Source organism: Ursus maritimus, unplaced genomic scaffold (assembly GCF_017311325.1).
Source record: "Ursus maritimus isolate PB19 unplaced genomic scaffold, ASM1731132v1 scaffold_25, whole genome shotgun sequence".
Classification (NCBI taxonomy): Eukaryota; Metazoa; Chordata; class Mammalia; order Carnivora; family Ursidae; genus Ursus; species Ursus maritimus.
In genome coordinates this window covers 29,010,361-29,030,078 of record NW_024425008.1, presented here as the reverse complement: position 1 = coordinate 29,030,078, position 19,718 = coordinate 29,010,361, and the positions used below count along the sequence as shown (strand labels likewise).

Genomic DNA, 19,718 nt, shown 5'->3' with positions numbered 1-19,718 from the left:
TCTAGCCCGCCTCACAGGCTTCCCCAATTTGATTAGCGTACTCTGCACTCCATCTCTTAAGTCATTAATGAAAACACTGATGAATACTGGGCACAAGTCAGACCCCGGGGAGGCCTCTCCTGGGCTGCAGGATCCTCTTGCCCGGCCAACAGCCAACAACTGGGCCAGGATGACCCCTCTTTTCGGACGGCCTTTGCCCACCGTTCCAGAGTTTGCGTCCCCTCTCTTCATTCACTCATTTGCTCACTCATTCACTAATACTGCTAGAGCTAGAGACTTTGCACGGTTCCTGGCAAATGCAGATTCCCAGAAAATGCTGAACAGATGTCACCTATTACTTCTGGGAGGCGCTGCCGGGGAAACAAACGCAGGGACAGCCCCCAGCCCCCCACCGCAGGAGTGGGAATGAGAGTGGCAGCTGCCACTTACCAAACTTCACCAGTGCCGAGCGGAGGATCCTACAGGTCTTACCCCGCCTGTGCTGCCCGCGGGCTCGCTTGGGAGGCCCGGGTCGGTAACGGTCAAGAGGAAGGATCCCGAAGACATCCCCCGTTTTTACTCTGGCTCGTCCACTTACTGGCTTAAACCTTCTTAGCTTTAGATTCTCCCGCTGTCCGTGCGCCCCATGCGGTTGTGCCGAGGGCTCCAGCTGTCACGCACGCACGGCGCTTGCAGCAGCATGCGTGCACGTCGTACGTAATACGCGTAATACGCGTTCCACGAACGCTCGCCCTGACGCTCACTTTGATGAGGTTGGGGACTACAGGTGAGGTTCAGCGGGGTGGGGTCCGGAGCCGACGACCAAGAAAGAATTCTTGAGGCGTCTTTGGTGCAAAATGGTGGTTTATTAAAGCACGGGGACAGGACCCGTGCGCAGAAAGAGCTGCTGCCCCGGGTTGTGAGGAATGGCCCATTAGATACCCTCAAGTGGGGAGGGGGTTAGGGATAGCGTAAGTCTCTAAGAATTTTGGAAGCAAGGTTTCCAGGACCTTGAGGGGGCTAGCTACTGTTGGGAAAAGGTCATTTATTACTGTCTAATAAACCTGAGTCATGAGACCCTTCAGATGTATATCTCGGTGGGCCACATGCTTGGGGGATGATTACCAACACGTATCTTGGGGGGTTAGAGATAAAGGAAGTTTCCAAAGGAATTTTTATATGTTAAAGTAGACTTACAGGATCTTGGTGGAGGGGAGGGGGTCAGGCTAGGACTGCCTTTTGCCCCCAGCAAAGTATTAACATCAAGGCAGCTGAATTCCTAGAGGAATGTCACCATGCCTGTTTCAAGGACTTGTCAATGAGCTGTAGGTAGTAAGGACTGTTTCTTTGTCCTTTAGGGCAGCCAGGAGTGCCTGAGGAATGTCACATACATCCCATGGGGGGGGGGGGTTGTAGGGTGTCAGCTTCTGCTTTGTCCTCAGCTTGCCTTCCGTTCCCTCGTCATTTCCCCCCTGAACAATTTTGACCCTTAAATCTTTAAGGTTGTTGAAGGTGGAAGGTCCCATCTTCTGTAACTTCTTCCTGCTGAATAGGGGCATAGAGATGTTCCTCCCTATGGGTCAACATTGGTCAGTTGGGGAACATACAGGGGAGTTATGAAAGGGGAGGCAGCTGAATCCAACGTGGACAACATGGATGAACCTCCTTGAGGAGAAGGTATTATCTGTTAGCCAGAAGTTACGGTGGTGAAGGAGTCTTGGCACTAGGCAAGGAGACATCAGATATGACAAAACAAGGTTAATATTATAAAGAGAGATCTGAATAAAAGATCTTTGATAGTTGTTCTTTGATAATTTTCCTCCAGTCCAGGAGTTTAAAGCAATCACTAAAGGAAAGAAATCATTTAAAGCACCAATTTGAGCATTCATGTCAGGTAGAAACCCAGAAGTATTTTGTGGTAATCTGGACTGTATACACAGCATTGTTTTTATGCTACCACATATTTCACCTTGTGTAGCAGTTAAAAACATCTAACATCACTCTATTCTATAGAGTGTCACTTAGGGCTTTGACCATGTATTCAAGAGTTTCCATGTGCCAAACAACATTCTCTAGTCTCAAAGAGGTAACAAAGATAGATGCTAGGTGGTCATACCAGTGAGACACAGAACATGTCCACCATGGTTTTAAATTTGGAAGGTTGGCTGGGTTGGTAACGGTTTTAATAATGCATCCATGCATCCAGGCAAAACCCAGAGTACAGTGGCTTATCCAGCAAGGAGGAAGCTATGGACACAGGTTAAGTTGCAGAGCCATTGGGTCCCAGCCAGGAGCCAGTCATATAATACTGGGCCTCCTTGAACTGCAGTCAGGATTTCAAGGGCTACTTGGCTTTGGAGGGCCATACATATAATGATTTCAGGCCCCTATTCGATTGGGGAGTTATGGCTTGGTAATAATCCCCCTTTCTTCCAAATTACACCGTGAGCATGGAGGACCAGGAAAATATATTTAAAGTCAGTATAAATATTTTTAAGGCTTTTGCCAATTGCAAAGCACAGGTGGGCGCTATTAATTCTGTTTTGAGGGCAGACATGTTTGCTGACAGGGCTTTGACCTCAACAGTTTTAAGTTAGACTTGACTATAACATACCCAGTTTTTCTTACCCCTCTTTTCCATGAAACTGTTACCATTGGTGTACCAATTGTCCTCTGTATTTTCAACAGGGACATCTTAAATCTGGTCGACTAGAATAGACAAGATCAATAACCTCTGAACAGTTATGCTCTACAGAAGTACAATGGTCAGGTCCAGGCTTAAGAGTAGCTGGGTTTAAAGTTTTACAGGTTTTAAGTATTATTTCAGGTGTACCTATAAGCATAGCCTGGTATTTAATAAGTCAGCTTCCCATCACCCATTGGTGGCTTTTGCTCTCTAAAACATTCTGGACCTGATATGAAGTCATTACAGTCAGAGACTGTCCCATGGTGAGCTTTGAGGCTCCTTTTTACCAGGAGCGCTGTTGTATGCTCGGCTAAAGACTCTCCTTGTAATTGTATATCCGTAGAGGTGGCTTCTAGGCTTAAATGTAACTATGCAGGATGAAAGCATTAAGAAGCCTTCTTTGTTTGAGGTCTAGCCTTAATATCTTAACAAGGAATCACTGGCGAGTGGGGGGGAAGAATTGTCAAGAGATAAAGGCATCCCCAAGTCATCATCCAGTCCAGTCACAAGGAAAGTGGGGTCATCCATTATCTCCACAAGCCCATAGTTAACCCTATGGAGTGGGGTATGCTCTGGCTTTTAGGGAATGGTTTCATCATCCCAGCCACATTGGTCAAGGTGATAGCTGAGTTATGCAATCGTTGGGGAATCAATCCCATTTCCCAGTTATTCAAGTAATTAATTATATGCCCATGGGGTCCTGTTATTAGCCCCATAGAATAAACAGCATGAAGATTATCTATACATGAGCTATTGTATAGGAATAGAAAAAAGCTATTTCTCTTAAGTTTACCTCAAGTTGTCTAGCTTAAGCAAACATTTAAGGACAATCAGATCTAGAATTTAACATCCACAAAGGTGGTTATTTAAACATAATTTTTCTCTCTAAAATAACCCACATTTCCAGAGATAGCCAAATCAGGACTAATTTGTTTGCAAAACAAGTCTAGTTTTAACAAACTTGGCCTAATTATTTACATAAGCTCAGCAAGGATAGTGACTGATCACACAGATCTTTTAGAATCTGCTTTGCTGGAGCTTTTACAAGGAATCTCCAGGTTGAACGTTTAGTAGCCTCTCCAGGCCAGAAGCCAAGCCAAGTACTTGCCATCAGTCATGCCTGTAATACCTGTAGATTTGGGCAGATTCCTCTCCACGAGGTCCCCAAAGTATCCTCAGGTTCCTGCACCTGCCAAGGAAGTGACATTCTTTACTCACCTGGTGAGGCTGCTGGGAACTCTGTAAGCCAGGTGTCAGGCCATTTCCAGGGGGCTTTATGGCTCCAGGTTTCATAAAGTCAACCTTAGTTCCTGAAAACTGTTTGGTCATATCTGAGTCTATGCATGTCTCTCAAATATGACATTCCAGTCAAAGCCTTATGGTAAAATAACCAGTGTTTCCAATGGTGTCCTGTTACAAGGAGAACAATAGTTATTGAACTTATGCAAATGATTATGATTGCCATGGAAGAAAGAATACTTACTGAGACCTTTTTAATCTCAGAGGGTTCAGGTAGAGAGAAAAGTTAAATGTTTTAATTTGCTTTATTATTATTTCTGTATATCACTGATGTCTTAAGAGGAAGTTTCCTCAATCTGGAAGAGCAAACATTAGAGAACCAGTAATGTTTTAAACAAGAGTGACAACACTATAATCTTTTAGTTAATTTAGTCCTATGTTACTAATTCTTGTTTAGCTTGAATGCAGCTTTAGTTAGTTCTGGAAATTTTTACCCATTTCAGTTTTAGGGTTCCATAAAGATGTCGAATACCTGTACCTGTCCTAAAAAGTCCTTTATATGAATCTCTTTGAAGATGAAACTCATTTTAGAAGAGAATAAGAACAATTACAAATAACAAAAACACAGAATGGACATGGTTAGTAACTGATGAGTTTACAGTATAGCTGGCAAGGAAGTCAGGTTCCTTCTGTGACACACAACACTTCGATAGCCAGAAAAGAGTGATGACGACCTTAAATTAAAACATTAAAACTTTAGGAATTGCGTATTATCTCTAGAATAGTTACAGCATTTACCCAAAGGTAACCTAAGGCTTATCATTTGTTTAACAGTGCTTGCAGAGTAACTCAGCACACCAAAGAAAAAGGCCTAATGAGTTAAAGAGACTTCATTTACAATTTAAATCTTGGTAAAGTTTGTTAAACCCTTAAAATTATAGCATAAGCCTGAATAGGATTACAGATCACTACAAAACTCTATTTTTATTTAACCAAGGTGACAACACGAGATTTGAAGGCAAATATGTAGGGTTCTATAGTTGTCAGCAAAACTTAGCTTAATACAGAGAAGTTTTAACAAAGTAATTGAAGACCTGTTAATGACAAAACATAGAAACTTTGTTTTCTGGGCAAAGAGAAAACTGTTTACATTTTCTTATCCAGAGCAGATGAACAATTCAAGAAACCTTTGTCTTTCTAACTTAGTTTAAATACTGACTTATGTTCCACCTGTGCCCACCCCATTTTCAGTTTTTACCTGAGACACTGGTGGGGAAATCTGGAATGGGTAACGTTAGGTCCAGGGGGTGCTCTTCTTCGCTCCTTGATGGTGAGGGCAGGAGGAGCCATGATGCCTGAGGCACCAAGGACGGTACAGAAGCCAGTTGGGCAGGCCGCACCCCAGGTGGTGCAGAGAGGAGGAGGAGGGGGAGAGAGTAGAGACAGAGTGCTGCCAGAAGGCAGAGAAAGGGTTCCCGGTTTTCCAACTCACCAGCTCCAACAGGAGCAGAGGCCATGTTTTAGCCATTAACCCGGGAAATGAGTGAGGGAGAAGCCCCCACATCTGTTAGAAGGAACAGTGAGAGAAGAGAGTTGAGTCTCCTTTGCTAGGGAGTAGAGGACATTGACGGAAAACAGTAAAGACAGAAGTCCATCATGGTCTAAGCGACATTCCAACACAGGTGGTCCTTACAGCCAACTTCCCTGGGAAACGGTCCGGTCCCCGGTTGGGTTGTAATTCCATCGGGTACTGGTTTCGGCCGGCTCCGAGGGGAGGTCCCTCGGCCAGAAGTGGCTAGACCAGCAATGCAGAGGGGATCACATTAGATCCATCAGGAGAAAACCTCACACGGGAGTCTTGGGAGTCTTAAGATTGGCAGCCGTGCTAGTCACTTAGGTGGCTGTCCAGTGCCCAAAACAGACGACTTTGTATAAGGACAGCAGTACAGAGGGGGCCTCAAGTTTCTGGGTCTTATTACCATCCCAGCCAGGGTACTAACTTCCAGCCAAAAGGCAGGACTTTACCTCCCCATAGAGTAGCCATGGGCTAGAGGATTACAGCCTGAGCAGTCGGCATGAAAGTGTTCCAATAAGACCGTACTCCTTGAAGAGCCCCAGAAAGGAGAGAAAAGGAGGAGAAGGGAAAGTACTCACCAATTTTGCACCGAAGCTCAATGCCCCACGTTTGGGCGCCATTATGATGAGGTTGAGGACTATAGGTGAGGTTCAGTGGGGTTGAGTCCGGAGCCGACGACCAAGAAAGAATTCTTGAGGCGTCTTTGGTGCAAAATGGTGGTTTATTAAAGCACGGGGACAGGACCCGTGGGCAGAAAGAGCTGCTGCCCCAGGGTTGTGAGGAATGGCCCATTATATACCCTCAAGTTGGGAGGGGTTAGGGATAGCGTAAGTCTCTAAGAATTTTGGAAGCAAGGTTTCCAGGACCTTGAGGGGGCTAGCTACTGTTGGGAAAAGGTCATTTATCACTGTCTAATAAACCTGAGTCATGAGACCCTTCAGATGTATATCTCGGTGGGCCACATGCTTGGGGGATGGTTGCCAACACGTCTCTTGGGGGGTTAGAGATAAAGGAAGTTTCCAAAGGAATTTTTATATGTTAAAGTAGACTTACAGGATCTTGGTGGAGGGGAGGGGGTCAGGCTAGGACTGCCTTTTGCCCCCAGCAAAGTATTAACATAGAGGCAGCTGAGTTCCTAGAGGAATGTCACCATACCTGTTTCAAGGACTTGTCAATGGGCTGTAGGTAGTAAGGACTGTTTCTTTGTCCTTTAGAGCAGCCAGGAGTGCCTGAGGAATGTCACATACATCCCATGGGGGTGGGGGGTTGTAGGGTGTCAGCTTCTGCTTTGTCTTCAGCTTGCCTTCCGTTCCCTCATCAATTTCAGGTGCTACAACCACCTGCTGGGACAACCACTCTCTGGGCCTCCCCCACACTGGCGCCGAGAGCCGGGGAGGCAGAGAGAGCCATGGGCCCCAAGTCCTGCCTTCGGAACGGGGTCCAAGCCCAAGTTCGTCTGATGCTGAAGCCCACGTGCTTTATTAGGACAACCTAGAGAGGAAGAAAATGTGCGAAAGTAACCAGTTGACAAGATAGAAAAGCAAATGGCGATGTGAAGCACGGAATATTTCATGAGGCTCAGTAGACCGTCGATAACTGCTACCGCATGATGAAAGTGTCAGCACCATCCTGAAGTTTCAGGAACAGGAGTTTTAGGGTGTCGCAGAGAAGAGAAATCATTTCTGAACGAGGGAATAGTTGGAGCCTTTCATGAAGACAGTAGCATTTAGGCAGCCTTAGCAGATGGGTGTGAGTTGGACACAGTGAGAAAAGTAGAAGAGGCATCCCATGTGGGGAAAGTGGAAGAGTGGGGCGCCCGGGCAGCGCAGTTGGTGAAGTGTCTACTGGTGTCCGAGGGTCGAGCCCCGTATCAGACTCCCTGCTCAGTGGGGAGTCTGCTTCTCCCTCTGAGCCTCCCCCCCCTCATGCTCTCTCTCTCAAATAAACAACATCTAAAAATATAAAAATAAGGTAGCTCAGTCAGTTAAGCCTTGTCTCTTTATTTCGGCTCAGGTCGTGATCTCAGGGTCGTGAGATGGAGTCCACGTTGGGCGTGGAGCCTACTTGAGATTCTCTCTCCCACTCCCCTCCCCCTCCCCCATGTGAGCTCTCGCTGGCTCTGTCTCTCTCTTAAAAAAAAAAAAAAGGAAAGTAGAAGAGCAAAGGCATACAAATGGGGATGTTTAGGGTATATTTGGAAAAAAATAGAAGAATTCCATTTAGATAGTGTGTGGCACATAAGAAGAAATACTTGGGAATGAACTAGAAAAAGAAGGAGACGTACCAGCTTTGATAAATGAGGCCTTGACCAAAAAACTGGCTGAAGCAGAGAGACTTCTAACACTCTGAGGGTCTCTGGAAACTCACACTAGAGAAAGAGCCATAGGAAGGATTGGAGGACGTGGAATGGGATTTCCTTAATATTCGGGCATGAGGAACTTCCAGAACTCCTGTGCCATCATCGGGTGTATGTGTGAGGTAGGGGTGAGGCAGGGCTGACATTCAGCCAACACCTGTGCATAGATACATGTTGCTAAAATATTAACGTGTTTTGAACCTCGAGGACATTGTGGCGAAATAAGCCAGTCACGAAAGGACAGATACTGTATATTCCACTCCTATAAAGTATCTAAAGTAATCAAAATCAAACCAATAGAAAGCAGAAAGGTGGTTGCCAAGAGCTGAGGGGAGGGGGATGGGGAATTAGTGTTTAGTGGGTATAGAGTTTCAGTTTTGCAAGATGAGAAAGTTCTAGAGATCTGTTATACAACAATGTGAATATACTTAACACTACTGAACTATACTCTTGAAAAAGGTTAAGATGGTAAATTTAATGTTACATGTTTTTTATAGTAAAGTAAAAAAAAAAAGTGATTACTAGCCCACCACCCCAAATATAGTAAAAGTGTTTTCCTTACAGCTGGTAAATGGCACTGCCCTGAGCCTCCAAAGGCCCCTCCCCCCCAACCTCCCTGACATGCTAGGAAAGGATTAAAGTTTGGCACTCTAGAAAATCACCCCTGGGGTTACGGAACTTGGCTTGAAGATGCTTTTGCATAACACTTTTTTTTAAGATGGAAAAACACAAGGATTGTAGATTGTATGGGTGAATGGGGGAGGTAGGCAGGGCTGTTGCTGGAGAGTGTTGAAAAGCCAGCAGACCCCACCAGGACACATTGGCCTCAGATCTTCCTCAGGGCGAGATTCCTGGAGAAGAGAGTAAGCCTTGCTCAAGCTCTTTTCCTGCTGAGTCACGGGGTGCAGGCTGGGCAGTGGCAGGCCTGCCCGGCCGTGTGGCTGTGTGATTTGGGAGTTCGGAGGTACAGACCCTGTAAGAATCCCCTCCTGAGCCCAGGGAGATTGAAAGGTCCACATCGGGACATTGGGCACCGTCACCACGCGGGCACACACGTGTCTGTTTGCCTTGCAGGCCCTACTGTTTTCCTGTTGCTTCCGGCATCGGATATCCCCGATCCCTCCATTAGCTTGGCAATGCTGTGGAAGGTGCCAGAAAAAACAGTCCTAAAGAGTTGGTTCTTGTCAGCTTTGGCTCAGTCATTTCTCTTCCTAATGAGCTAGTGGAGAGCCAGTTCTGATAGACATTTACTGCTCATTCCTCTACTCCCGATTCATCGTGCACAAGGCAGCTCTGCTCCCTCTGAAGCACCGGGCAGGCGAGAGGGGCTAGAAGCTGGGGCCTGCTCCCCGCTCCGCTGAAACTTTTCTTCTTCGCCCTAAATATCATATCTCTCAGCCCCTCAGTTCAAATCTAATTCCTCCTGTTCCCCACAGTCCCCTTTCCAGTCCCCAGCCCTTCACAAGAAAGAGCCAAGAGCAGGGGACAAGGGATCTGAGGCAGGATCCCTGATTAGGAAGGGCCCACGGGGGGGGGGGGGATTCCTGAGGTCAGATGGGAGCGGCGCTCCAGGATGAGTGTGGAGGCCCTGTGCCCCTGGTGCCGCTCTTCACTGGGGAGACGGCCCCACCCTTGAGCCAGGAGCTGCGGGAAGGGACTGCTGGACCTCCACCATCTGCCCTCCCGCTGGGTGATGACATTGTTTCTTGCATAAAAGCCAGAGCCTGCCATATGGAAAAAACTTAGAAGACACAGAGACAACCTGAACTCACTCTCCCTCAGGACTGGCTGCTATCAGAGGCTTTTCCACGGAGCCTCTCCCAGGAGAAGAGAGGAGAGACCATGATTGGCACTTAGGATGTAAGCAAGGCAGGAAGAGAGCAGGAAGTGGAGGGAGGGGTGGTGACCACTAAAATGGCCTTTCCTGGCCTCCACGTACAGTGGGGTCCCACCTACTCGTCCCCAGCAGGCTCCTGGGGAAGCGTTTCCATTTTAGCCATTCAGGTCCCCCAGCTGCAGAGGCAGGCCCTGCTCTGACCCCCGCTGGCCTGATGCTCACCCCCCAGTCCAGTGATGGGTGGAATGATGTCAGCCCGCCACTCGCCATTCCCTACTTCCACTCCCCTTCTCGACAACGCCTGCCTAGTCTCGGGCCTACTGTGCTGACAGGGGATTTGGCTCAGCCCATCCTGGGCATCACCAGGGCTAGCCCGGCCACTCTTGGGGCCCGCTCACCCCATCATGGCCCTGGATCCAGTATGCCATGCCTGGAAGGGGGCCTGTCCTTCACGCAGAACTCCTACTGAGCTACGGAACATCAATCTACATTCCAGAAGATAGCAACAGCTAATTTTTATAAAACTCCCCAGGCGCCAGGTGGCGTGCAAAGTGTTTACTCGCATCATTTATTGAGCTCTCCCAAGCCCTCAAGGTCTGTGCTACTGTTAACTCCGACTTCCGGACTGAAGAATCCAGGACAGAAGAGTTTAGTGACATACGCAGAGCTGCACATGCGGAGCAGAGCCTGGGTTCCAGCCCAGGCTGGAGGGTGTTCCCAGCCAGCGCCCACCGCGCTTCTGCGGGGCTGCCCTCCCTTCAGCCTGTGTGCCTTCCTGGCCCCTGGGCCCCCTCTGCTCTCTTTCTGCTTCCCTGGCTTCCTCTCCTCCTCACCCCCACCCCGCACAGCACCTTCTGCCAGGAGAACCAGCGTGGAGGACAGGGAGATGGGAACCATCTCGGCCCTCACAACAGATTCCAGCAGGGGGTTACTCCTGTCTACCCCTCTCTTCCCTGTTTCCCCAGCATACACACATTTGGCCCACAGCACATCCTGTACTCCATGATGGGGGGGGTGGGCAGGGCCTGCTCATTTCACCCCAGGAGGCCAACCCTTCCCCCAGGTCTAGGACATTTTTGGGAAAGAAAAATGGGGGCTTCCCATCCCCCTAGATCCTCTTCAGTTCAGCCAGATGTTTCCTATATAAATATTTTTTCCGCCTGTTCATTTTGGTGGGTGGCCTTTCCTCTCTCCCGCACCACCCCTGCCCCATCCCGGTCTGCCCCTGGCCTCCAGCCCCTGGGAACAGCTGGGGTGGGGTCCCTGGGTCTTCCCTAATCTTCTTTCTTTCTTTCTGGTGGTTGTCTCTCCAGCTGGCTGGATGGCTTTTTAACATTGCACTGAAGGTTTTTTTAAAACAAGTTTTTTTTTTTTAAAAAAAAGGACAAAACTGAAGACCCTAGGCGCTGACCCCCCTGTCTGAGGACTGACCCCAGGCCAGCCCGTGCAGCCTCTGACCTTAGCTGTAAGGCCTGACAGTGAGTAAGGGCCGGGGGGGCCAGGTAGGCAGAGATAGGCAGGGGGCTACACGATTCAGGCTCACTGAAAATTCCGGAAATGCTGAGGTGTAAGGACACCAGAGATAAGGGGACAGAACCAGACCACCTCGTTTGTCTTAAACATCAGAGATGAGATAGTCAAAGGAGAAGTAATCATGGTGCTATCAGGGGTGACGTCAAGAAGGTTCCAGTTCCCTGGTCAGTTTTCTTCAAAGACCAACCACGAAAGACCTCAATGGCAACCCATCGGGACCCCTCTCATTCTAGAGAGCTTTCTTTCTGTTCTCACCTTCACTTAATAAACTGTCACCTCACCCTTTTGTGTCCACAAGGTTCATTCTTTGGCTCTGTGAGACAAGAACCCTGTAACAAAAGCATTCAGTTCATCGAAGCAGCCTTCTTCCTGACCAAGTTTTCCAAAGGCGTGAGATGCCAATGGCCTCTCCACAGGGCTCCCCAAGGCCCGGGGAAGAGAAGGCCAGGAAGCAGACCCAGAGAGCATACCCTAAAGTTTCTGTCAGCAGGGCTCAGGGCATGCTAGGTGATGCCGGTCCCCCGGCGCTGAAGCAGGCTGCTGGCTGCCGGGACAGGCACAGGCCAGGGGTGAGGAAAAGGAGGAAGGCCACCCCAAGTCCCTTGCAATATCTTGTCAGCAGGCCAGTTGTTTTTTGGAAAACACTGCAGAGAAAACAGCAAAAATGAGACAAAGGATTTCCTTCCTCCTCTGGCATGTCAGAAATTCCCCCGGGGGGTCTTTCAGGAGCCATGTGTCTGTCCTTAGAACAATCCTAGACACTGGTCAGATGTGTTAATCTGTCCTGCAAACAGGAAATGGTGAAGGAAGCAAGATTGGAAAGAGGAGTCTGTCTGTCCCTGTCACTGCAGGAGCTTGCCAGTTCTTGTCAAGGGGGATAAGCTGAGGAAATACAGATCTTTCCGCATTGCATTTGATGGGGGGAGCTTAGACCCACAGCTTAGAACTGGGGGTCAGAGGAAAACAGAGCACACCGCTAGAGAAAGGGGCTAGTAGGACGGAAGATGGAGAGAAGCAGAGGCAGTTAGGGGAGGAGACTGTAGGGAAAAGAGAGGGAAGAAGGTGAGATGGGGAAGGAAGGAGGAGAGGGGAAGGAGAGAGGAGGGGGAGGGGAGGGAAGATGGGGATGAAAGGAAGAGAGAGGAAAGAGAGGGGGAGAGGGGGAGGAGGAAGGGGAGAAGGGGAAGGAAGGAGGTGAGGAGGAAAGGGTGAGATGGGAAAGGAGGGAGGAGAGCGGAGAGAGGGGGGAGGGGAGGGCAGGTAGAAGTGGAATCATCTTGACTAGTCTGTCTTCACTTCCCCCGTCTCTCCATTCTCTAGATGCCCCAAGACAGCAGGTTCTGGCCCTGACACTTAGACTGTCTTCCCTCTGTCAGCCTCACCCCAGCCCCTCAAGCCCTACTCCTCGCCTGGAGCAGGTCAGTGGTGGCCACTGGTGTCTTCAGCTTCCATTTCACCCAGCTCAGGTTTTCTCAGTTCATCAGTTCCTCTAACTCATCTCTTTATCACTCTAGGTTTACCCTCCCCCAAACAAAGTCTCCATGCCATTCTTCTCCTAGCATATCAGTTTTCCATAAACCCCTCTTCAACTCCCACCCCCCAGTTTGGTGTAATGAAAAGAACATGAGCCTTTTGTAGCCTAGACCTCAGGGGTTCTCACCCTCAGCACTATTAACCCTGGGGGCAGAGAATTCTCTATCCGGAGTGGGGGGGGGGGCTGTCTTATGCACTGTTAGATGCTTAGCAGCATTCCTGATACTCCCCATACTCAGTGACACATCCCTACCCACCCCAGAGCACCACTTGTGACAGCCAAACATTTCTCCAGCCAAATGTCTCCTGAGGGACAGTATTGCCTCTGGTTAAGAACCACTGACCCAGATTCAAATCCTGACTGTCACTTACTAATTGTGTTCCCCTGGGTAAGTGACATAACTTCTCTGAACCTAAGTTTCCTTGACATTAACAGAGGGCTAATAATACCTACCCCATAGAGCCATCGTAAGAATTATACAATAATTTGAACGCATACTTAACACAGTATCTAGCGCATGATAAGCACTCAGTAAATATTTGTTCTTTTCCCTAATCTGTACGTTTTCATCCAAAAGGTAATGACCGTAGTATATAGTACAAGCCAGAGGGTCCACCACCATTTAGTGCCATCTTCTATGTATTAGTTAGACTATCTCTCTGTCATAAGAAGGGATAAAGTAATGGTGGGTTAAACAAGGCAGGAATAGCTCTCAAGTAACAGTCCAAATAAAAGTAGTCCGGGGCTAATCCGGTGGCTACATGTTGTCAATATCCAAGGGAGAAGGAAAGAAGGGTGACCGGGGGAGACACGCCTCTTCCGTACACGGGCACATTGGGAAGTTGTCCACATCACTTCCACTCACTTTCTGTTGGCCAGAACCTAGTCACATGACCGCACCTACAGTGCAAGGTGCCATATGGGGCCCTCCTGGCTGCCCAAGAACAAAGGAAAGGGGAAAATCAAGTGGTTAACGGATCGAGATCACAGTCATCCAGGACATGAGTCTCCCTCAGTTTGCAACTGTCTTAACGATTTACAAGAGAAAAGCCATCTCCAGAAACCTATAGACTCACTTTCTTGGAGCCCTAACATCACCGTCCCCTCCATAGGCTAGAAAATCTGATATAGGGCTCGTGGGTGGCTCAGCTGGTTAAGCGACTGCCTTTGGCTCAGGTCATGATCCCAGGGTGCTGGGATCGAGTCTCACGTCAGGCTTTCTGCTCAGCAGGGAGTCTGCTTCTCCTTCTCGCTCTTCCTCTGTGTTCTTCCTCTCTCTCTCAAATAAATAAATAAAATCTTTAAAAAAAAAAAAAAGAAAGAAAGAAAATCTAACATAATCATCACTCCTCACAACCCCAGTGCAGTTCTTCCTGCCCACGGGTCCTATCCCTGTGCTTTAATAAAACCATATTTTACACTAAAGACATCTCAAGAATTCTTTCTTGGCCATTGGGTCCGAACCCCCACACCTCAAGCCACACCAAGCTGATGTTGGGGCATGGTCGCCTCTCAATTAGATCACAAAAATAACCTCCTTTCCAATCCCCTTTAATACACTCGCTTCTCTTCAACCAAAGTGACTTTCTAAAACAAGTGACAATGACACCAATCCCCTGATTAAAACCTTTTAAGGACTTAACCACTGACCTTCCAAATTCCTTCATCTGGCAAAAGAATTCTTCGTGCTCTGGGCCATTCTCTGGTCAGCTTCATCCCTCACCTGTCCTCCTATATTTTACTATATCACGTTACTTACAGTTTTCCAAAGAGTTCTATACTCTCTTTTGGCCTCCAGCTTTCACACGTGTTTCACTCTGTCTCAACTCCTTAACTTCCTCCTCTTCTCGATAATTCTTTGTCACTTTCAGGTCTCAGTTGAGACATTACTTCCTCCACACTTCCTTCCCAGGAACCAATTTCCTTCCCCAACCTACAAACACAGTAACACCCTCCCTGGCATAGATCTTTCCCATTTCCTAACCGCTGAACTCCTCTTGTACTCTGTTCATAGCTTTAGGAAAGCATTTATCATGCTGTAAACTGCTTTTGCACTCCTTTCTCCCCCACTAGTACACAAGCTCCTCGAGGACCCAGGCTGTGTCTGATTTCTGTGCTAGAAATTTGTTTGTCCTTCTCTGCTTTGTTGTGAACCCCAAGAGGCTGGCCCATCACAACTACATCAATGGAATGCAGCCAATGGAGAGAAGAGAAGAAGGTGAAGATGTTCCTTCACCAGCTGGATGAGTCCATCAACCAAAGGTCACACAGCTCCTGCCAAGGGGCCCTATCCACAGGGCTCTCTCCTGGATCCTGGGAACTTTCTCTACTCTTATCCCTGCAGCCTAGGACTGATAACCTCTTCCTGATGTTACCAGCTCCCGGGGTAATCCACTGTCCCTTGTTTTCCCATACTCTGTCCTCACTGTTGAAAACAGTCTCTTTATTAAACTGTCCTCAAATTACCAGTTACCCAGTTTAAGTTTGCCACAACCTGACTCATTTACTCTTTGAATCCCTTTCGAATAGTCTATCACATAACTATTGAATGAATATATGAATGAATGAAATGCGGAGAATGACCTAAGCCATTGGCTAGCTCAGCTGTACTCGATTTCACCCCCACTTCACAAGAAGGGGGACAAATCCCTAGTTTAGTAGTTGGAACTGAAGTGAGGCAGTTTCAGGGTTGGCAGATTAAGGGGATCATCGGGACTCCTTTGGCAGGAAGCGTGGTGGGAAATTGGAAGGGGCTGTTGGGCAGATGCCCGCTTACACGAGCAGTCCCCAAGCCCCTCCACAGAGCTTCCAGAGGGCTGAGCAGATCTCCCCCGTGATCACCCCCACAAGAGAAGTCTGTTTACCGCAATGACTGTCCCTGATTGGGTGGGAAACCTCTCAAATCTTCCTTATCTTTCTCTTGGTCTTGCCCCTAGGGAATTGCTTAGAAAATCACTGGAGATGCTGCCTCCTCTGTCCTCCCACTCAAATCCAGCAGCCTGAGACCCAAGCTCAAGAGTGTGGGAGGGGCAAGGCCAATAATCGTCAAAGCTGGATAGGCTGCGTTATGAAGCAGAGTGAGGTCAAGGCTACAGCCTGGGGGCAGGATCCCGGAGATGATTCATACACCTGTGGGGTCCTCCCCGGGTCCAAGGCTGCTGCAGCTACGAGAGCCCTCCGTGCTCATCACAACACAGGTCGCCAGGGAGGAGAACCGATTGCTCAAGATCACACAGTAAGTTCATGCAAAGGAGGTGCCAGAATCTAGGTCCCCAGAGAACAAACCTACCATCTCATTGTAAATACAACACATTGCCTCCTTTTTTTTTCTTTTTTAGTTTCACATTTTCATTTAAATTCCAGTTCGTTAACATACAGTGTAATACTAGTTTCAGGTGTAGAAGTTAGTGAGTCATCACTTACAAACAACACCAAGTGCTCGTCCCAAGTGCCCTCCTTAACTCCCATCACCCATTGAACCCATCGCCCACCCAGGTCCCTCCAGCAACGCTCAGTCTGTTCCCTATAGCTAAGAGTCTGTTTCTTGGTTTGCCTGTCTCTTTTTCCCCCCGTGTTCATTTGTTTTGTTTCTTAAATTCCACATATGAGTGAAATCACATGGTATTTGTCTTTCTCTGACAGACTTATTTCACTTAGCGTAATACCCTCTAGCTCCAACCACTTTGTTGCAAATGGCAAGATTTCATTCTTTTTTGTGGCTGAGTAATATTCCATGGTATATATACACCACATCTTCTTTATCCATTCATCCGCTGATGGTCATTTGGGCTCTTTCCGTAATTTGGCTATTCTTGATAATGCTGCCATGAACGTTGCTGAGGCTCGGACTTCCAGTACTATGTTAAATAACAGCACCACATTGTCTCCTGAGGACAGGCTATGCTTCCAAGATGTCAGGCTTCAGTGGAAGGGACTGTGTGTCCTTCAGTGAAAGTTCATACACACACAAAAGAAGGGCAGACAGACCACAAGCATCACTCGCTGAGTGGTTTGGAGAAGAGAATTAGCCCTGGTGGAGCCGTGGCTACACACCAGGCTCTGGCTACCATGTTGGCAAGGTTAGGAGTCCTGACTCACAGCTCAGACAAATGTGGACCTGAATCTCGTGTGACCCTGGGGACGTGACACAACTTCTCTAAGCCTCAGGTTCCTCTTCTGTACAAGGAAGATAAACAGAATACCTCACAGGACTAGGGAGAGGATTAGATAGAGTAATCCATGTATGATAGTAAGCACCTGGAGCATTTGAGAGCTGGCACTAAATAAGACGCAATGTATGTTTTTATTATTTTTATCTACAGCAGTTGTCTTCTGTAACCCCTCACACCTTCCTTTTAAGAGAGGGAGGACATAGGCTCAGAGGGGTAGGTTACATGCTCAGATTTATGTATTCATGCAAATTCATTAAGCTTCTGCAAAGGACCAGACACTGTTCTAGACACTGGGCACATCGCAGTGAACAAAGCTGATGAAAATCCCTGTCCTCATCGGGCTTCTGTTGTAGCTGGGGGAAGACAGATGACAATCAAAAGTCTAAGTGAAGTGCACTCTATGCTAGGGGGTCATAAGTGCTATGGAGAAGCAAAGCAAGGAAGGAGACGGGGTAAGGGCATGGAGGATTGCAATTTTAGAGATGGGCTGTGGAAGGCCTCCACCTGATGACATTGACCAAAGGCTTGAAGAAGGCAGGGTATAGTCATGTGGGTCTCTGGGAGAAGAATTCCAGGGCAAGGGAAGCGCAAGTGCAAAGGCCCTGAGGCAGGCACCAAGTATTAGAGGGACCGCACTGGGTAGTGCTCAGAAGCAGAGGAGTACAGGGAGGAGCAGTAGGAGAGGAAGTTAGAAAACGCTGTAAATCATGGTGCTGGAAGTTGGGATTTGAACCCGGAACTGATTTCTAAACCCATGCTCACACATACACTCCTTGCCTTGCTGGGCCCCATCACAGGCTCCCTAGATGATTGGCTGGTATGGTTGAGGGTAGGGGAGAGTGGGGTTGATTCTGTTCTTTCCAGAGAGGGCTTTGTATGTTTGAAGTCAGACACCAGAAGGGGGTGAAGAATTTCATTTCCAAATAATATCTCTATCTTCAGAACCAAAAATCAGAATATAAGTTACAATAAATACATGAACTTTTTTTTTTTAAGATTTTATTTATTTATTTGACAGAGATAGAGACAGCCAGCGAGAGAGGGAACACAGCAGGAGGAGTGGGAGAGGAAGAAGCAGGCTCAGAGCAGAAAAGCCTGATGTGGGGCTCGATCCCATAACGCCAGGATCACGCCCTGAGCCGAAGGCAGACGCTTAACCGCTGTGCCACCCAGGCGCCCCAATACATGAACTTAATAAAGAAAGTAGGACAGAATATTTGAGATGAGGGCACCCAAGACATCCAGGAACATGGTCACCTTAAACAAAAAAGCACAAATGCTCTTCGGTCCCAACGAGCCTCAGCTATTTTACCTTCATCTGTCTTCAATAAGGAGCCCTGGAAAGACTCCTCCTGCACTGGCCGGGGGAATGGAAAACTGGGGCTCCCTTAAAGCCCCCATCTGCTGCAGTAGCAGCAAGGTCCAAATGGACAGAGTGTGGGAGGGGAGGCCGGGCAGGCCGGCCAGGTCCTGACTTTGGGTCACTCTCATGAGTGCCTTCTTTCATCCTATAGGAAGAGGACCTTCATCTGGCCCCCTCCCCTGCCCGAGGGACTTGCTAGAAAGGATCAGAGAGCCCCTTGAAAGGGCTGGCTCCCACTGCAAGGAATTGCCAGGTAAGCACACGGTGTCTTCAGGATGTGAGGGGCCTGCGCTGGCGGAGCTGAGCCGAGGAAACGGCTCGCCTTGGAGAGGGGCAGGAACTCTTGCAGACCCTCACGGCCCACTGGGAAGGTTGCCTTCGCCAAGGTGCAGTGGTCCCCCGCGACGCCAAAAGTCACTCTTGTACCATTGCACAAAGCATTTCTGTTCCCTGGCCAGTCCACTCGTCTTCTCCGTCAGACCTTGCCGCAGTCTCCACGCTTCAGGCACCAAGGCGGGGAAACTGGCCGCGTGTCAGGGGTGGGAGTTCCCGCCCCAGGACAAGAGACTGCTCTGTAATCACGGAGGGCCTCAGGGCTACCCCGGAGAGGACCCCGGGCCGGTCCTGCTCATTTTCTGATCGCACCCACCAGCCGAGCGACCTCGAGCGGGTCAGTTCACCGCTCTGGCTCTCCGATTGCTCGTATATAAAGTGAGACGAGAAAGCCTAAGTTCACTTTCTGCGCTAAAATTCTGTGATTTTAAGCAGAGGAAGCGATGGCTTGGGGCATCTGTAATGAGTGGGGTGGCTCCTGATTGAGCTGAGACGGTCCGCCTTTGTTTCAGATCCACGAACCCCTTCAGCTGAGCGCCATGCGGGGGCCAGGCTCAGACCTAGACGGACATTCACACCCGCAGCCACACAAAAAACGAAAGCATTAAAGGGGCTGGTCCTTTTAACTCGGAGCTTGGAAGCCCTGAGGAAAAACAGCAAATAGGTAAGGACACACACACACACACACACACACACACACACACACTCAGCCTCTGCATTTTAACATCAGAGGATCCCTCAGGAGCTGCATCAACAACTTGGTACCCCAGCTGGTGCAACTAAGCCCTCACGCTTCCTTACGTGCCTGGAGCACCACAGTTCAAACTCCCAGCAAGCACGTGCTATGCAATTAAAAACAAACGAACAAACAAGCTCCTAATAATTTTGTTAGAATTTGTCCCTGCCATTCTCCCACTTCCCTGGTAACGCTAATGCTTGTCACCAAACAGTCCGCTGTTCCCTAACGCCAGTCCATCACTCTCCAGCTTCCCCCAAGCGGCCCCGGGTCAGGTGCCATTCACACCAACCATTTTGCTCCCTTCCAACCTGAGCTTCCAGGTCCCTGTGCTACCATTTTTCCCAGTGGAGAGACACGAGATTCCTGGGCTA

At 48.5% G+C, this 19,718-nt stretch overlaps 1 long non-coding RNA gene across 2 annotated transcripts; it reads right to left on the bottom strand.

The window, feature by feature from the left end:
* Positions 1-1,419: 1,419 nt before the first annotated feature.
* Positions 1,420-15,099, bottom strand: LOC121105219. Of its 2 annotated transcripts, none has more exons than XR_005837674.1 (4): positions 14,391-15,099; positions 6,636-6,971; positions 3,795-3,854; positions 1,420-1,702 (listed from the first exon to the last, which is right to left on the bottom strand). It is a non-coding gene; the product is annotated as an uncharacterized LOC121105219 (long non-coding RNA). The 2 variants fall into 2 exon arrangements; XR_005837675.1 differs by lacking the exon at positions 14,391-15,099 and adding an exon at positions 13,817-13,999.
* Positions 15,100-19,718: the final 4,619 nt, after the last annotated feature.